Consider the following 17,592-nt stretch of genomic DNA (forward strand, 5'->3'; position numbering starts at 1 on the left):
CAACTGCTTCTTCTCCAGAGAGCTGTACTCTGCTGAACATATAAGTCACTTTTTAATCGTGTAAGTGGATGCCTATCTTTTTATCCTAAGGGTACCATATCACGAGGTTACAAAACTTTGCCCCCTTCTTCAACAATGGAAGCAGTTCTGTGTTATAAATCATGATCCAGAGCTCCCAGAGGGATTAGTCTGAAGAACTCAAGCTGAGATAAATTCTTGCATGATTCACTTCACCCACTTTATCCTGTTTGCCTTACTTCTTTTCTCCAAAGAGCACTGGCTTAATTAATTACATGTTCTTGAACCCCTGTCTCAGGCTCTGCTTTGAGAAGACTTTCTTTAAAACAATTTGTTTAGTGGCAAATAAATACAGATCACTGCCTCTTATATGGCCAAGGATTTCCTTAATTGCAATCAATAAAGACAGTTGAAAGCAGTTCACCTTCACTTTCTTTTTTTTTTTTTTTTTTTTTTGAGACGGCGTCTCGCTCTGTTGCCCAGGCTGGAGTGTAGTGGTGCAATCTCGGCTCACTGCAAGCTCCACCTCCCAGGTTCACGCCATTCTCCTGCCTCAGCCTCTCCGAGTAGCTGGGACTACAGGCGCCCGCCACCACTCCCGGCTAATTTTTTTTTTTTTGTATTTTTAGTAGAGACGGGGTTTCACCGTGGTCTCGATCTCCTGACCTCGTGATCCGCCCGCCTCGGCCTCCCAAAGTGCTGGGATTAAAAGCGTGAGCCACCGCGCCCGGCCTTCACCTTCACTTTCTAAGAAAAGGGCACTTTTACTATCTTACCTCATAATAAAGGTCAGGGGGACCTTCAAAAGCCAGGTAAAATGTCACTTTGAATCTGACTGAAAATCTTATTTTATGGAAGAAAAAGTATAGCAAAAGGCCATATTCACAAAAATCACTAGTCTTGGGATATACTCTATCACACAAAAGTATCTGACTTGATATAATAATGGTGCAATGGCTACTAAATGCCTGGTTATGTTGTTAAGGAGGGGAAAACACTTTGTAAAGGACAGATGCTCTCCTACAAGATTCAGAATAACCTGTAAATTAAAACCAACATGTAGAGCTGTATTTTTCATAGCCAGAGATCAGAGGTCTGGGAAGCTAGGGATGGAGGTGAATACTTCTCTATATATTTAGGTCACTTAAAGAGTTTACATCTTTCCTCTCTATGATCATTTACATGCCAGGTTTGAAGGGCTTAAGAAAGAATGCTTCCACCAAGAAGCATATCCATCTTTCCAGTAAATTGGAAGCAAATATTATCTTTGGTCATTTTGGGTCTCATATGCCATTATGCTGTAAACAGAGAAGGAAGTTGTTGATTTGAAAAGGTGCACAATTTTAGTTGTCGAAAGGAAATTGAGTTTGGGTGGCTGCTATAACATGGGCCAAAATAGACTATCTTTTGAAACTAGGAGACTCACTCCAGCACATTTTAGCCATCCGTATCTAATAATTCATGTCCATATCCTGAAATGGTTGACATTGTTCCTCATTCTTTCCATTAACTTCTCTTGTTCTTTATATTGCTAAACTGTGTCCTAAATCTATACCATAACACAAGTTATTGATGTTCATTTCTTTCTCCATAGAATTTCTTTTCCTTTCTTCTGTTTTTCTCTCTCTCTCTTTCTCTTTTTTTTTTTTTTTTTGAGACTGAGTCTTGCTTTGTCACCCAGGCTGGCGTGCAGTGGTGTGATCTCTGCTCACCGCAACCTCCACCTCCCTGGTTCAAGCAATTCTCCTGAGTAGCGAGTAGCTGGGATTACAGGTGCTTGCCACCACACCTGGCTAAATTTTTGTATTTTTAGTAGAGAAGGGGCAAGTTTTCACCATGTTGGCCAGTCTGGTCTCAAACTCCTGACCTCAGGCAATCTGCCTGCCTCAGCCTCCCAAAGTGCTGGCTGGGATTATAGGCGTGAGCCACCACGCCCAGTCTTTCTCTCTTCTTTTGTCCTTACTCTCTTTCATTTTCACTTTATATTTTACATTAGTTTATCTTTCAAGATATGTTCAGTTACAGAGAGCCACATTCATTAAATTAAATGACCAGCATGGATTTACCTGGTGGATTAGGCCTGGATGTAGTCTGATTAGTTGATTTTGGATATTCATATATGGAATTATACACATGAGATTGTATGATAAAGTTATCAGTCAGTAGGAAGAATGACATTAAAAACAAACAGCACTGTTGCTAAGAACTAAGATCAATGAAATGTGCCATATATCAGACATATACCTGTAATTCATCAACTTTCCGTTGAATTTCTCATGTGTAAAACCATACAACTGAGTTAACCCCATATTTCTAATATCTTTTCATGACTTTTGATTTCTGTTTTTCTACTGGTCCAATTATATAGTAAAGATTAGATTTCATATTAAAAGCTATCCTTTTAAACTTATTTGAAGAATATTAACATGTTCAAATAAGTTTGGGCGACCCTACACAACATATGAGAAGATTTCAGAAAGCTCATGAAAAAATGAAATTGAAAGATTTAAAAAATGTTATTTCTCAACATAAGTGCCATCAAGTCCAAGACGCTTTTGTAAGCAAGTGAAGATACCTCTCATTTAGTCCATTCCTGGATAACTACAGGTCTTGGGAATTTAACCATGTTAATGCAGTCTTTTTTACATTATTGGCAAGAGTAATGAGTGCCCTTTAAATATTTTTTTATTTGATCAGGATCAAATAAAAAAGATCAGGAAGCTAAAAGAAGTCAGAAGAAGCCAAATAAAGACCAACGGGGATGCCTAATAATTTCCCATCGAAACTGTTGCAAAATTGCCCTTGTTTGATGAGAGGAATGGTAGAAAATGACTCTCTTGTGAAGCTTTACTGGGCATTTTTCCGCTAACGCTTTAGCTAATTTTCTCAAAACACTTTCGTGTTAAGCAGATGTTATTGTTGTTTGGCTCTCCAGAAGGTCAACAAGCAAAACGCCTTGAGTACACCAAAAAACCTGTTGGTATAACCTTTGCTTTTGTCTGGTCCACTTTTCCTTTAACTGGACCACTTCCGCCTCTTGGTAGCCATTGTTTGATTGTGCTTTGTCTTTACAATCATACTGGTAACGCTGTGTTTCATCTCCTGTTACAATTCTTCAAAGAAATGCTTCAGGATCTTGATTCCTCTTGTTTAAAATTTCCGTTGAAAGGTCTGCTCTTATCTGCAGCTTATCCGGACACAATGGTTTTGGTACCCACTGAGTGGGTTATTCGTTCATCATTAATTTTTCAGTCTGAATTATGTAAGCTGAGCCAGTCAAGATATCTATGGTGTTGGCTATTATTCTGCTGCTAATTGTTGATCCTCTTCAGGAAATTAATAAGATTAATGTCTTGTTTGAAAATTGATGTGGATAGATTTCATCTTCAACATTGTCTCACTCCTTAAAATGAGTGACCCATTTGTAAACTACTGCTTTTGGCAGGGAACATTTTTCTCCTAAACTTTTTGTAAAGCATCAGTGATGGCATCATTCTTCCACCCAAGCTTCATCACAAATTTGATATCTGTTTTTGTTTCAATTTTGGCAGAATTCATGTTACTCTGATGGGGCCCTTTGCAAACTGATATCTTATCCTTCTTAGTACCGCAGACTAGGTCCTATATAAATGTGTAATAGCAAGTTAGTACAAGTTTATTTTGGTGCAAAAAAAAAAAAAGAAATCCATGTATAGTTTCTTCATAATATGCATTTTCCAGGAACTTTTTAAAGACACCCCATATTGTTATTCAGAGATCTGTTACTTAAGCAAGTTAATATTTACTGAAAACATTTTTAATTTCTGAAGTCTCCTAAATCAAGGAACATTTGTTTACACAGAGAAAAAAAATATAAGTAGTACATTTAAATTGGAAGAACCATATTTTTCTATGCTAAATACTTGATTACACATAACACAGCAGTGCTATCGAAACACAATATTAACTTGAAAATTTTTGAAAACAAGTCTCCATCTGCATAATTATTTTAATATATATATATTATCCAGCATAACATATTTATTCTGGAAGTAAACCCACATGGGACATAAAACTAACCTCCTGATAATGATAAAAAGTCATACAAGAAAATTGTTTCTTTTCTTAAGATTAAAAAAAAAAGATGTAATTCAAGAGGTTAGTTCTTTGGTATGAACAAAACCTCTTTTTTAAAATCATCTAAGCCAGGCGTGGTGGTGCACACCTGTAATCCCAGCACTTTGGGAGGCCAAGGTGGGAGGATTGCTTAAGTCAGTTTTTGAGTTTAAGTGTGAGACCAACCTGGGCCACACAAAGAGATCCCATCTCTACAAAAAATAAAATATTAGCTGGGTGTGGTGGCACATGCCTGTGGTCCCAACCACTTGAGAGACTAAAGCTGGGGGATTGCTTGAGCCTGCAGGTTAAGGCTGCAGTGAACCATGATTGTGCCACCATGCTCCAGCTTGAGGGATAAAGCAAAACCCTGTTTCAATAAAATAACAAATAAATAAATAAATTCCTCTTGAAAATGACTATCTATGTAGGGTTAGTGAAAGACTGAAACTATTTCATAGAAAATAAATAAGTCGCAGTAATGTGACTTTTGAAAATGGTCTGCTCAAGCTGATTCTTAGTTGAAGCTAGGACACCACGCAAGCAACCTTTGAAGCTGACTCTGTTAAATAACCAACTCTCTGTTATCTTACTCTCTCACAGACATTTCTGATATATCACACATAAACTAATTAATGGTTGAGATGCATATTCAGCTTTTATTATAAGTAAATATTTTAATAAGTAAAATTTTGAAATAATAGCATGACAATTTTAGAATTAATGCATACTTTTTTTTTTTTTTTTTTTTTTTTTTTTTTTTTTTTTTTTTTTACAAAACTAAATGATGATTCATTCAAGGTGATCCCAAAATAAGCACCTAAATGTGGAGTTGGGGAAGAGTTGAATGACGAAAATGTGAAAAACTTTCAACCCCAAAACATCTTTTATTCTCTTTCCTGCACCACTGTACTCTACTCATTTTTTGTTTTTTCTCCTGTCTCTAGTCTCACTTTTATCTCATTTCTCCTTATCTTTCCCTGCTTTTTTCTCTTATCTCTTCCCCAATCTTTCTTATACTATTTTCTCCACTTTTCTATATAACTCCTTTCTCCTCTTCTCTTTTGTTTCATTTCCTGCAAATTCTGTATTTTTACTACACTTCGGAAAAAAAAAGAAATGATAAACTTAATGATGATTCTTATAATTAAGAAATAATTTTTTGTATGGCAAATTTAGGTCATATACCTAAATGTGAACATTTGCTTCAAGTGTTATAGATATGTATTACATTAAAGCAATATCATTTTAAGCTTTTTAACATGAAGCATATCTTTTGAAATAATTATGAGGTAGTCTGGCCAAGGAATGGAATTGAGTTTGTGATGAGAGAGATATGCCAAAGATCAAATTGGCCTGCCTCTCAATGTTGCCCTGCCTGAGCAAACTGGCAATTCATAAATGCTTTGGTTGATGATACACACAAAAATACTTACAAAGGAAGCCAGTAGACCTACTGCTATGTGTGGCCAAAGAGTTCCTCTTGCCAGCTGCTGAGTCCAGTTGCAGAGTTGCTCCTGGCAGATGGAGGCTTCCCTGGAGCAGGATATACTGAAAGACTTTTTCGTGGATAAGGAAGGGTATGTTGCTAGCTATCACCCTAAGAAATGAAGAAGTGAAGAATGTTTCTAATGAACTTCCCATTTAGAAACATCACTATTTGGAGAAAGACAAGCACTCAGATTTATGCCAGTATTGAGGTCATATTTCACTGAGCCCCCTCTATTACAGAAATAGAACTAAAATACTAAAATACCTAAGAAAAAAAGCCTAAAAATGAAAGGAAATTTTAGAGATACTGGCTGAGAGAGGTATACAGTGTATACACGGGATATCTAAGTATTCTACCCTGTTTATACTGATTTTAATGTTGCCTTTACAGCCTGATTTATGCATGATGTAGGCAAATATTTTTTTCCCAAAGTACCAGTGAGTACTAATAGCTCACCTACCACAGGTTGATGATAACTCAATTTTTTTATACTCTGGGTATAGGTTTGCTTCTCCTATATTATGTGATTTTTTAAAAAGAAAAATATCAATATCAAAAAGTCATGCAATGAATATTGTGGAGAAAATGTATAGCCTTCATAACCACTACATTACTACTATTGTGTTACTACTATTACTATCACTACTGTCACTACTAAAAAGAGTTAAAGATTATTATGAGATTAAAATCTAGCAAACCGAGAGAAAAAATGCTTTAGAAGCCATTGTGCTAAGTGTGTATGTATATATTCAATGTTTCAACTCAATTCCACTGAGCATACTGAGGAAGAGTGGAGGGATTCACATCAAATATGAACTAGAGAAATGGCAGTGAGAGCCAAGGACCAGTAATGGAGGTAGGGTTCGTTGTGACAAATAAAACATTTTTTTTTTTTTTTTTTTTTTGAGACAGAGTCTCGTTGTCGCCCAGGCTGGAGTGCAGTGGCGCGATCTCGGCTCACTGCAGAAGTAAAACATTTTTTAAAAAATGTGACGTCATTATCATACTCAACAAAGTTAATCCTTCATCTTTAATATTATCTAATATAGGATATATAGAAGAATTTCCCTGATTTCCCCACAAATGCCTTTTTGAAAGTGGATTTATTTGTATATAAATAAGTTCCAAATAAGTTCCACACATTCTGTTTGGCCATAGTACTTAAGTCTAATAATTCAAATATATATCTCTTAAGTCTGATAATTCAAATAGAACTCCAACTTTAGTTTAGCACCTTTGGTTTAAAATTTCTGAATTAATTGCTACATGGTATGTACATTACAAGCAATATATTATTATCTATAATCTAGGCATTAATAAATTTATTTAAAAATTATTTTGAAGAAAGTGTAGAAATTATGCAAAAATATTTTGTTCTCAATATTAAAAAATTGTCTCTTAAACGGAAGTGTGCACATACATTTCAAATATATTTAAATTAATGTATATATATTTATATAAGTTTTCCTACACTTAAAATATGTAAAGTGTTCTCATTCTTTGCTACCTCATTTTATTATCAGAGACAACATAGCTAATAGTAAGTATTAAGGCTTGGACAATCCAGTATGAATTTGAATGTAGATGTTTCAGAAAATAATTACAGCAAAATAAAATAATGTTCCAAACTATCACTTTAATTGAAAGATATATGCAAATATATAATGGTCACACTTCAAAGAATATAAGACCAGAGCAAATATGATCCTAAAATATTTTGCTTTCAGGGAAACCACACATAGCTCAATTTCATTAACAATTCCATAAACTTAATTTATTTTGTCTGCTTTATTCAATGAATGTGGTTTTTACAACAAAGTCTCACCAATCTTCATTACTGCCTGGTGATATGGTTTGGTTCGTCACCAAAAGAAACCAAAGTGGAGAAAGACTAACCATTGCACTGGATAATGTGCAATGTAAGTGATGCTCAAGATTGTTTGAAAACCAGTTTTTTCAAAAATCAGTTATGGCCATGTAAGTTATTTTAGTCCTTTGGTACAAATAACTATGTCCTTTAAATTGAATTGGTATAAAATTTCCTCCTGCCATCTCTGAGGGGTGTAAACAGTTTAAGTTTATGTGATTTTTAAACATAAAAATATTAATATCAAAAATCTTGCAAGAAATATTTCAAAGAAAATGTATAACCTTAACAACAGCTATATTACTACTAATATTACTACTACTACTATTACTACTACTACTAAAAGGAATCAAAAAGTATCCTGAAATTAAAATCTAGAAAATTCAGAGAAAATTTTCTTTCAGAGCCATTGTGCTTATTGTGTATATATGTATGTATGCACGTATGTATGTGTATATTAGTTTGTAGTTTGGTATTCTCATTTTTTAACTTATAAGGCACTCAGGCAATGAGGACAGGAGATTGTCAACAAAGAGTCAGAAAATACTGAAAAATTATCAAACAGCAATCTTGGAGCTAAAGAATAAAATAACTAAACTAAAAAAAAATGACTGGAGAGGTCCAAGGGCAGAGCAGATTGAGCAAAAGTAAGAATTAGCAAACGCAAAGATAGGTCACTGGAATGTATCCATTCATAAGATCAAAAAGAAAAAAAAAGAAAGACTGAAGATTAGGGAACATACAGGACTGTATCAAGTGGACCAATAATTGGTGGCACAGAAGGAGACAGAGAGAGAAAGGGGCAGAAAGCTTATTCAAAGAAATGATAGAGGAAAACTTTCCAAATCTACGGAAGGAAATGGACATTCAGATTCAGAAAGCTCAAGGAACTACAAATAAAATAAGCCTCCTCCTAAAAAATGTCCACACAGAAATATATTATAATCAAATTGTCAAATGTCAAATACAAAAATAGAATTTTGAAGGCAGCAAGCAAAAAGTAACTTGTTATGTACAATGGAACTCTCACGGGATTTATAGCATATTTCTCAGCAGAAATATTGCAGGCAAGATGTGAGTCAGCTTCAAAATGTTGAAAGAAAAAAAAACTATCAATTAAGACTATCATACCTGGCAAAACTGTCCCCAAAAATGAAGGTGAGAAAAAGACTTCTCCTGACAAAAGCTGAAGTATTCTATCACTCCTTGACCTACCTTATGATAGATACTAATGGGAGTTTTTAAACTTGAAATGAAAGGACACTAAATGGCAATATGAGAGTATAAAATTTTCTGGTGAAGGTGAATATATAGACATATACAGAATACAAGTATTACTGTAATGCTGGTGGTTAAATTACTCTTATTTCTGGCCGGGCACGGTGGCTCACGCCTGTAATCCCAGCACTTTTGGAGGCCGAGGTGGGCGGATCACCTGAGGTCGGGAGTTCAAGACCAGCCTGACCAACATGGAAAAACCCCATCTCTACTAAAAATACAAAATTAGCCAGGCGTGGTGGCACACGCCTGTAATCCCAGCTACTTGGGAGGCTAAGGCAGGAGAATCACTTGAGCCCAGGAGGTGGAGGTTGTGGTGAGCCAAGATCATGCCATTGCACTCCAGTCTGGCCAACAAGAGCGAAACTCCATCTCAAAAAAAAAAAAAATACTTTCATTTCTAGTATAAAAGTTAAAAGAAAAAAGCATTAAAAATAGATATGTAAAATGTACTAATAAATACAAAATGTTAACAAGTGTAAATGGCGATACTGATAACATGAAGTGTGGGGAGGTTCAGTAAAAAGGTAGTTTTTATTATAAGATTAGTTGTTAAGTTGTTATCTGCTTAAATTAGACTATTATAACTATAAATTGTTGTACATCAGCCCCATGGCAACCAAAAGGAAAATACCTGCAGAATATGCACACACAAAAAGAATCAATGCCCTTCAATAAAAAAGAAAAAAAAACCTCATTGGGACACAAGAGAATTTGGGAGGCCAAGGTGGGCAGATCGCAAGGTCAGGAGATTGAGATCATCCTGGTCAACCTAGTGAAACCCCATCTCTACTAAAAATATAAAAATTAGCCGAGCATGGTGGTGTGTGTCTGTAGTCCCAGCTACTCAGGAGGAGAAGAATCTCTTGAACCTGGGAGGTGGAGGTTGCAGTGAGCTGAGATCGTGCCACTGCACTCCAGCCTGGTGACAAAGCAAGATTCCGTCTCAAAAAAAAAAAAAAAAAAAAAAAAAAAAAGCAAGAGGAGACAGCAGGAGAGGAAAAGAGAGACATAAGAATTACAAGACAGAAAGCAATGAACAATATAGCAATAGTAAGGCCTTTCCTATCAGTAATTTTTTTTAAATGTAAATAAATTAAACTCCCAATTGAAAGACATAGAGTATCTGAATAAATTGAGAAAACAAGATCTAACTATATTCTGTCAACAAGAGACTTTAGATTTAAGGATACACATAGCTAGAAACTGAAGGAATGAAAAAATATATTTCATGCAAATGATAGCCAAAAGAAAACAGAGGTGGCTATAATTATGACAGAAATCAGGATCCCTAAAAAATGGCACTCTTTTAGTCATTGCAGCACAATTCATAATAGGAGAGAGGTGGAGACAACATGAATGTCCCTCATCAAATGAATAAAGAAAATATTATGTGTATATATATATATATATATATATATATAAAATGGAATATTATGTCTTAAAAATATGAAAATCCTGCCAAATGCAACAGCATGAATGAACCTTAATATTATGATAATTGAAATAAGCCAGTCACTGATATACAAATAGTGTACGATTCTACTCATATGTGGTATCTAAAAAAGTCAAATATTTATAAGCAGAGAGTAGAATGGCAGTTGCCGGTGGGTGGGGGACAGGGAAAATTGGAAGTTACCATTTAACAGGCATACAGTTTCAGTTATGCAAGATGATTAAGTGACAGAGATGTATTGTACAATATTGAGCCTGTAGTCAACAGTGCATGCTGTACAGTTTAAAACTTGTTGAGAGTAGAACTCATGTTAATTGTTGTAATCAGAATAAAAAAAATTCCCATGACTAAAGAGCTTTCACCACTGAGACAAAAATTATATTATACCAACAGAATTGGAATTACTGTCTCAATTAAATTGGTTTTAACTGTTCAGATGGCTGAGGTTAAATATTGGTTAAGGTTTTAATTGGGGCATCAGATCAATGCTAAAGAAAACCAAATAAATTTTCCTCATGATCCAATTACAATGCTGAGTCATTTTATATACACTAGCATATGAAAGGTGGCTAAGTCCAAATCTTGGAAAAACAGAATTGTAATCTGAACCCTTAACTAATTACTTAATAACTTCCTTCAACTTTATTGAAATATGAGTGTTTAAAATTCTTAAACTCTTTATCAGGTTACTTTACCAAAATAATGGTTTTAACTAACCAATTTATTTCTTTGCTTATGTTTGAATTTCATGTTATATTATTTTTGTCCTGTAGGGAACAACCTTGAGAGATATTTGAATGGTATTTTCTTAAGTTTTGATCACGATTGCATAGTCATGTAAGGTTCCTCTTTTGCTTAAGCCAATTTTAACCGAGTTTCTATAACTTGAAACTCAAAGAGCCCTCACCTAGGAGGAGAAACCAGTGAAGTGGCTTTGCAAGGAGAGGTCTTAGCTGTGAGATGAGAACCAGAAAATTATGGTGTTTTGGGAGTAAAGAGAAAAATAATTGCTTTTTCGATACTTGTTTTCCGTGTCAGTTCCCATACACAAACATATCCTAAGAGGAATACAATTTGGAGGAAACAAAGATTTAACATTTTTATTTATTTTAGGTTAGAGGTTAAGATGAAATCCAGTTTCATGTTTTCAGAGTAATTTTTAAAAACAACCATTAAGCTAAGTTTTATATTTTTTGTTATGCATAGATTTATATTTACATTTATTTTGGTTTCCTGGATTTATATTTGTCAATCAGGAATTATTTTTAAGTCCTGATTAACATTTTTTTCTTATTTCAAGAGATTCAATATTTGAGTTGATGGTAAATTTTTAATAATTTATCAACAATATTTATAATTATAGGCATATAAATATATAATTATTTCAGCTTACAGGTATACATATATAGAGATAATTTTCAACTGTTTTCTTATATTTTGGTCACATTTTTACTTTGGCTAACTATGAGCAGAAATGGAATCTATTGTGGATTTAAAATTTTATTCTATGAAAAGTATTTTAAAATATTTATTTTCTTGTCTTTTAATTTTTTCACTAGCAGTAGAGTATTGTGAGCTTATAAATATTTTAGCATAAAGAAAAAAGAGCCCCAGCTCCATCTTTCTTTTTTTGTAAGTAACATTTTCTTTCTAAGTTTTCTGCACCTTGTAGCTTCAGAAAAGTTTAAACAGTACCTTGCTCACTTATCACGGGACCTGACAGACTCATACCTCATCTGCACTTTATCTAGTAACATCCATAATGGTTAGGTATAAAAATGTTTTTTAGAGTATTTAGCATAATTAACTACTTTGCAGTAATTTTATCCAATTATATATTTTTCATTACAAAATACAGTTCATTAGATATTACTGAACGAAAGGTATGTTTCAAATGTTTTAATTATGGTGGAATTATATAACAGGGTTGGTTATCAACAATGTTTTGCTCGATCAGCTATAAAATCCCTTCTTACTGTTAAACAATATAAAGCATGAAGTTGTTTCCTTGGTAATAACATTTGGCCCCTACATTAAAATTTTCCTTTTTTCATCTCAGAATCTCATAAGGCATACTGCAATCACAATATAGCACCACAAAACACATTTAAACATTCATTTAGGATTGTTTAATTTAAGAAATATGATTTAGTTTAAGATTTGTCTGAAAATTGTGAACACAGTCATAGGCTTAAGGTGTAACTAACAAAACTTACAGAGTGAGAATAAGAGGAACATGAATTGCAATGGGGTGGTATGTATTGCCATAAGGTGAATTTTTTAAAAAATTTATGATTACATAATTAAGGTAAATAATTTTAAAATAGCTAATTATATTTTGAATAAGATAATATGATAAAATTATATTCATTTCCCTTGTAATTTCTGAAATCATGTTGATAGAACCACCTATACCTAACAGCAATGATATCTTGGTTCTCTAATTGACAATTCTGCCTATAAAATATGATAACATATCCATTGAGGTTATGATGGTTAATATTAAGTGGTAAGTTGGCTGGTTTGAGGGGTGCCTAAGTGGCTGGTGAAGCATTTTTTCTGGGTGTGTTTGAGAAGGTGTTTCCAGAGGAAATTGCCATGTGAATCAGTGGACTGAGAGAGGAAGATCAGCTTTCAATGTAGATAACCATCCAAAGGGCTGTGGCAGGCCAGAACAAAGCAGGCAGAAGGGGAACATTCAACTTGCTTGCTTTTCTTTTTCCCTTTTCCTTATCTCTCACACACTCTTTGAGAGCAATACCCCTATTTGTTCTCCTGCCTGGAGCCATCAAACTCCAGGCTTTTTGGTCTTTGGACTCTGGGACATGCACTCCCATGCACCAGCAGCCTCCTCTCCTGGGGGACTACATTTTTGGCTTCTCTGGTTTTGAGATGTTCAGAGTTGTACTGAGCCACACTGCTGGCCTCCCTGGGAGCCACACTACTTCTCTGGGAGTCACACTACTGTCTTTTCTCATTATCTAGCTTGCAGTTGGTTTATCATAGGACTTTTCCTTTGCAATCGTGTGAGCCAATTTTCCCTAATAAATTCCCTTTCTCTCACACACACACACACACACACACACACACAAACACACACACACTTCCTATTGGCTCTGTCACTCTGGAGAATCCTAATGCATAGGTATCAATATTAAAAATATGTGTAGGGGTGTGTGTGTGCATGTGCACACATGTGCACAAATGCATCTAACTATTGTTATGATGCCAAATAAAATTGCTATATTATAGTTATAATGAGATTGGAGATATATTATTATAAAAATTTTAGTAAAAACAAAAAACAAATGGCCAAAATTAATTACTTTTTCACCACTGCCGATAAAGTCACTCTCTCAGGCTCACCAAAATCAGTTTTAGAAACATTTATATTATCAGTAAAATTCCTCCCTATATAATCATTACAGTATTTCATATTTCCTTCTTTATTCATGATATTATACTTCAAAAAAGTAACAGAGTGTGACTTTTTAAAAAAATCATTGTATCTCAAACATTTTAAAAAGTCTGATTATTCTAATTATTGATTTGACTTGAAATTTATGTATTTTGGTAATTTTATTTATTTTTATAAATTTTAAATGTTGTGAAATAGTCTAGTTTAGAAAATGTACACTTTCCCATGTTGATAATGGCTATGTTTTGGCCCTAGGTTTTGTGAGAGAGAATGAGAATGTGTGTGTGTGTGTGTGTGTGTGTGTGTGTGTGAGAGAGAGAGAGAGAGAGAGAAAGAGAGAGAGAGAGATGAAATACTTGGTGTTTCCTAGTCCTTTTTATCAACAAGTACAATTTATTCACTGAGCAAATTTTCAGAGTTTTTCTGTGGAATACAATTATACAACTGTTTGCTTTGCTTGCTTTTAAAATAACTGGAGTTATTTTAAAAATATAGCTGACCATAGGGTATAAAAAACAAACAAGCAGAAAATCCAAGCAATACCAAGAGAGTGCTCTCATGCCCATAAAAACAAGTATTTCAACATGGCCTGGTGGGGTGGGCAGAACATCTGATGAAATTAAAGGATCACCGGTTTTGTGAGGGTGTTTATAACTTTTCCTTCTTGTTCTTAATGAAAACTTGAGATTTTGTAGTATTTCTTGATAGGTAAAGTTGTGGCTCATGTTTCATAGTTTACATAGGTAACTTTATCAACATTTCACGTTAGAATTTTCATATTATAGGCATACTTCATTTTTTTTTGCACTTTGCTTTATCACACCTCACAGGTATTGTGTGCTTTTTTTTTTTTTTTTTTTTTTTTTTTTTTGAGACGGAGTCTCGCTGTGTCACCCAAGCTGGAGTGCAGTGGAGTGATCTTGGCTCACTGTAACCTCCACCTCCCAGGTTAAAGCGATTCTCCTGCCTCAGCTTCCCAAGTAGCTGGGACTACACACATGTGCCACCACACCTGGCTAATTTTTTGTATTTTTAGTAGAGATGGGGTTTCACCATGTTAGCAAGGATGGTCTTGATCTCCTGACCTTGCGATCCACCCACCTCGGCCTTCCAAAGTGTTGGGATTATAGGTGTGAGCCACGGCGCCCGGCCTATTGTATGCTTTTTACAAAGTAAAGATTTGTGGCGAGTTTTCATCAAGCAAGTCTACTAGGACAAATTTCCAACAGCATGTGCTCACTTTGTATCTCTGTGTCACATTTTGGCATTTCTCACAATATTTCAAACTTTTCCATTATTTGTATATTTGGTTTACCTGTGATCCCTGTTCATTGATGTTATCATTGTAATTTTTGGGGGTGCCATGAACCGTGCCCATATAAGATGATGAACTTAATTGGTTAATGTCGTGTGTGTTCCGACTGCTCCACTGACTCGCCATTGCCCCAACTTCCTCCTCCTCAAGCCTCTCTATTCCCTGAGACACAATAGTATTGAAGTTTGGCCAATTAATAACTCTGCAATGGCCTCTAAGTGTTCAAGTGAAAGCAAGAGTGACTTGTATTTCACTTAAAATTGAAAACTAGAAATGAATAAACATAGTGAGGAAGGCAATGTTGAAAGCTGAGACAGGATGGAAGCTAGTGCCCTTGTAGCAAACAGGCAGCCAATTTGTGAAAGCAAAGGAAATGCCTTGAAGGAAATTAACAGTGCAACTCCTGTGAATTCAAGAATGATAAGAAGGCAAAATAGCCTTATTGCTAACGTGGGAAAATGATTTAGTGGAACAACAGAAGACAAAACCAGCCAAAACATTTCCTTAAGCCACAGTCTACTCCATATTGAGGATCTAACTATCTTCAGTTCTATGAAGGCTGAGAGAGGTGAAGAAACTGCTAAAGAAAAGTTTAAAGCTATTAATAGCAGAGATTGTTTCATGAGATTTAAGAAAAGAAGTTGTCATCCTAACAAAAAAGTGCAAGGGGAAGCAACAAGTGATCATGTAAAAGCTGCAGCAAGGTATCCAGAAGATTTAGCTGAGTATTAATGAAGGTTGCTACACTAGACAACAGATTTTCAACGTATTATAGATATGACAGCATTCTATTGGAAGAAGATGCAGTCTAGGACTTTCATAGCTACAGAGGAGAAGCCAATACCTGGCCTTGGAGCTTCAAGAATAGGCTAACTCTTTTGTTAGGAGCTAATGCACCTGGTGACTTTCAGTTAAAGCCAATGTCCATTTACCATTCCAAGATACTAGGGCCCTTAAAAATTATTCCCAATCTACTCTCATGTGCTCCATAAAATGGAACAACAAAGCCTGAATAAAAGCACAGTGCTTATAACATGGTTTACTAAATATTTTAAGCCCACCATTACGACCTAATGCTTAGTTAAAAAAATTATTTGCAATATTATTGCTCATTGAAAATGCACCTGGTAACCCAAGAGCTCTGATGGAGATGTACGAAATTAATGATGTTTTCATGACTGCTTACACAATACCCATTCTACAGCACATAGATCAAAGAGTAATGTCAAATTTCAAATGTTATTATTTAAGAAATACATTTCGTAAGGCTATAATTGCCATAGATTATGATTCCTATGATGGATCTAGGCAAACTAAATTGAAAACATCCTGGAAAGGATCTAGATGCCATTGAGAACATTGTTATACATGAGAGGAGGTCAAAATATCAATATTAACGGGGAATTGGAAGAAGTTTACTCTAACACCTGTGGATGACTTTGAGAGGTTCAAGACTTTAGTGGAAGAAATAACTACAGATGTGGCGGAAACAAAAAGAGAACTACAGTTAGAAGTGGAGCCTGAAACTGTAACTGAATTGATCCTATCTCATTATAATGTATAATACAACTTGAATGGATAAGAAGTTGCTTCTTATGGACCAGCAAAGAAAGTGGTTTTCTGAGATGTAATCTATACCTGGTGAAGATGATGTGAACACTGCTGAAATAACAATAAATAATTTAGAATATTGCATAAACTTAGTTGATAAAGCAGCAGCATGGTTTGAGGGGATTGATTCCAATTTTGAGAGATGTTCTACTGTGAGTGAAATGCCATCAAATAGCACTGCAGAGAAATTGTTCAGAAAAGGAGGAGTTAATTGATGCAGTAAAAAATTGCGACAGCCATGCCAACCTTTAGCACCTATCACCCTGATCAGTCAGCAGCCATCCATCAATATTGAGGCAAGACTCTTCACTAGCAAGAAATTACAACTCCTTGAAGGCTCAGATGATCATTAGCAATGTTTTTCTTTTTCTTTTTTTTTTTTTTTTCAAGATGGAGACTCACTTTGCTGCCCAAGCTGGAGTGTAGTGGCGCTATCTTGGCTCAGTGCAGCCTCTGCCTCCTGGGTTCAAGCACTTCTCCTGCCTCAGCCTCTCAAGTAGCTGGGACCACAGGCATGTGCCACCATGTCCAGTTAATTTTTGTATTTTTAGTAGAGACGGTTTTCACCATTTTGTCCAGGCTGCTCTCAAACTCCTGGATTCAAGTAATCCGCCCACCTTGGCCTCCCAAATTGTTAGGATTACAGGTGTGAGCCACTGCCTGCACCCAGCAATCATTAGCATTTTTAAGTAATAAAGTGTTTTTAAATTAAGGTATGCACATTGTTTTTTAGATATAATGTTATTGAGAACTTAATATACTACAGTATAGTGTAAACATAAATTGTATATATACACCAGGAAACCAAACAATTTGTGTGACTGGCTTTACTGTTAAATATGCTTTGTTGTGATGGTTTGGAACCTAACTCATATCTGTGATGTTCAGCTGTACATTTTTTCTCATATGGTACTCCTATTTTATTGTTAAGTTTTCATAAAATTAATTGATGGATTGACTGACTAATGGTGACTTTAGGTTAGTTATATTTCTTTCTCAGGCATCCTTGCATAACGGACAGCTATTTTTGAGAATTCACCAT

The sequence above is a fragment of the Nomascus leucogenys genome, chromosome 5 (assembly GCF_006542625.1).
Source record: "Nomascus leucogenys isolate Asia chromosome 5, Asia_NLE_v1, whole genome shotgun sequence".
NCBI classification, from domain to species: Eukaryota; Metazoa; Chordata; class Mammalia; order Primates; family Hylobatidae; genus Nomascus; species Nomascus leucogenys.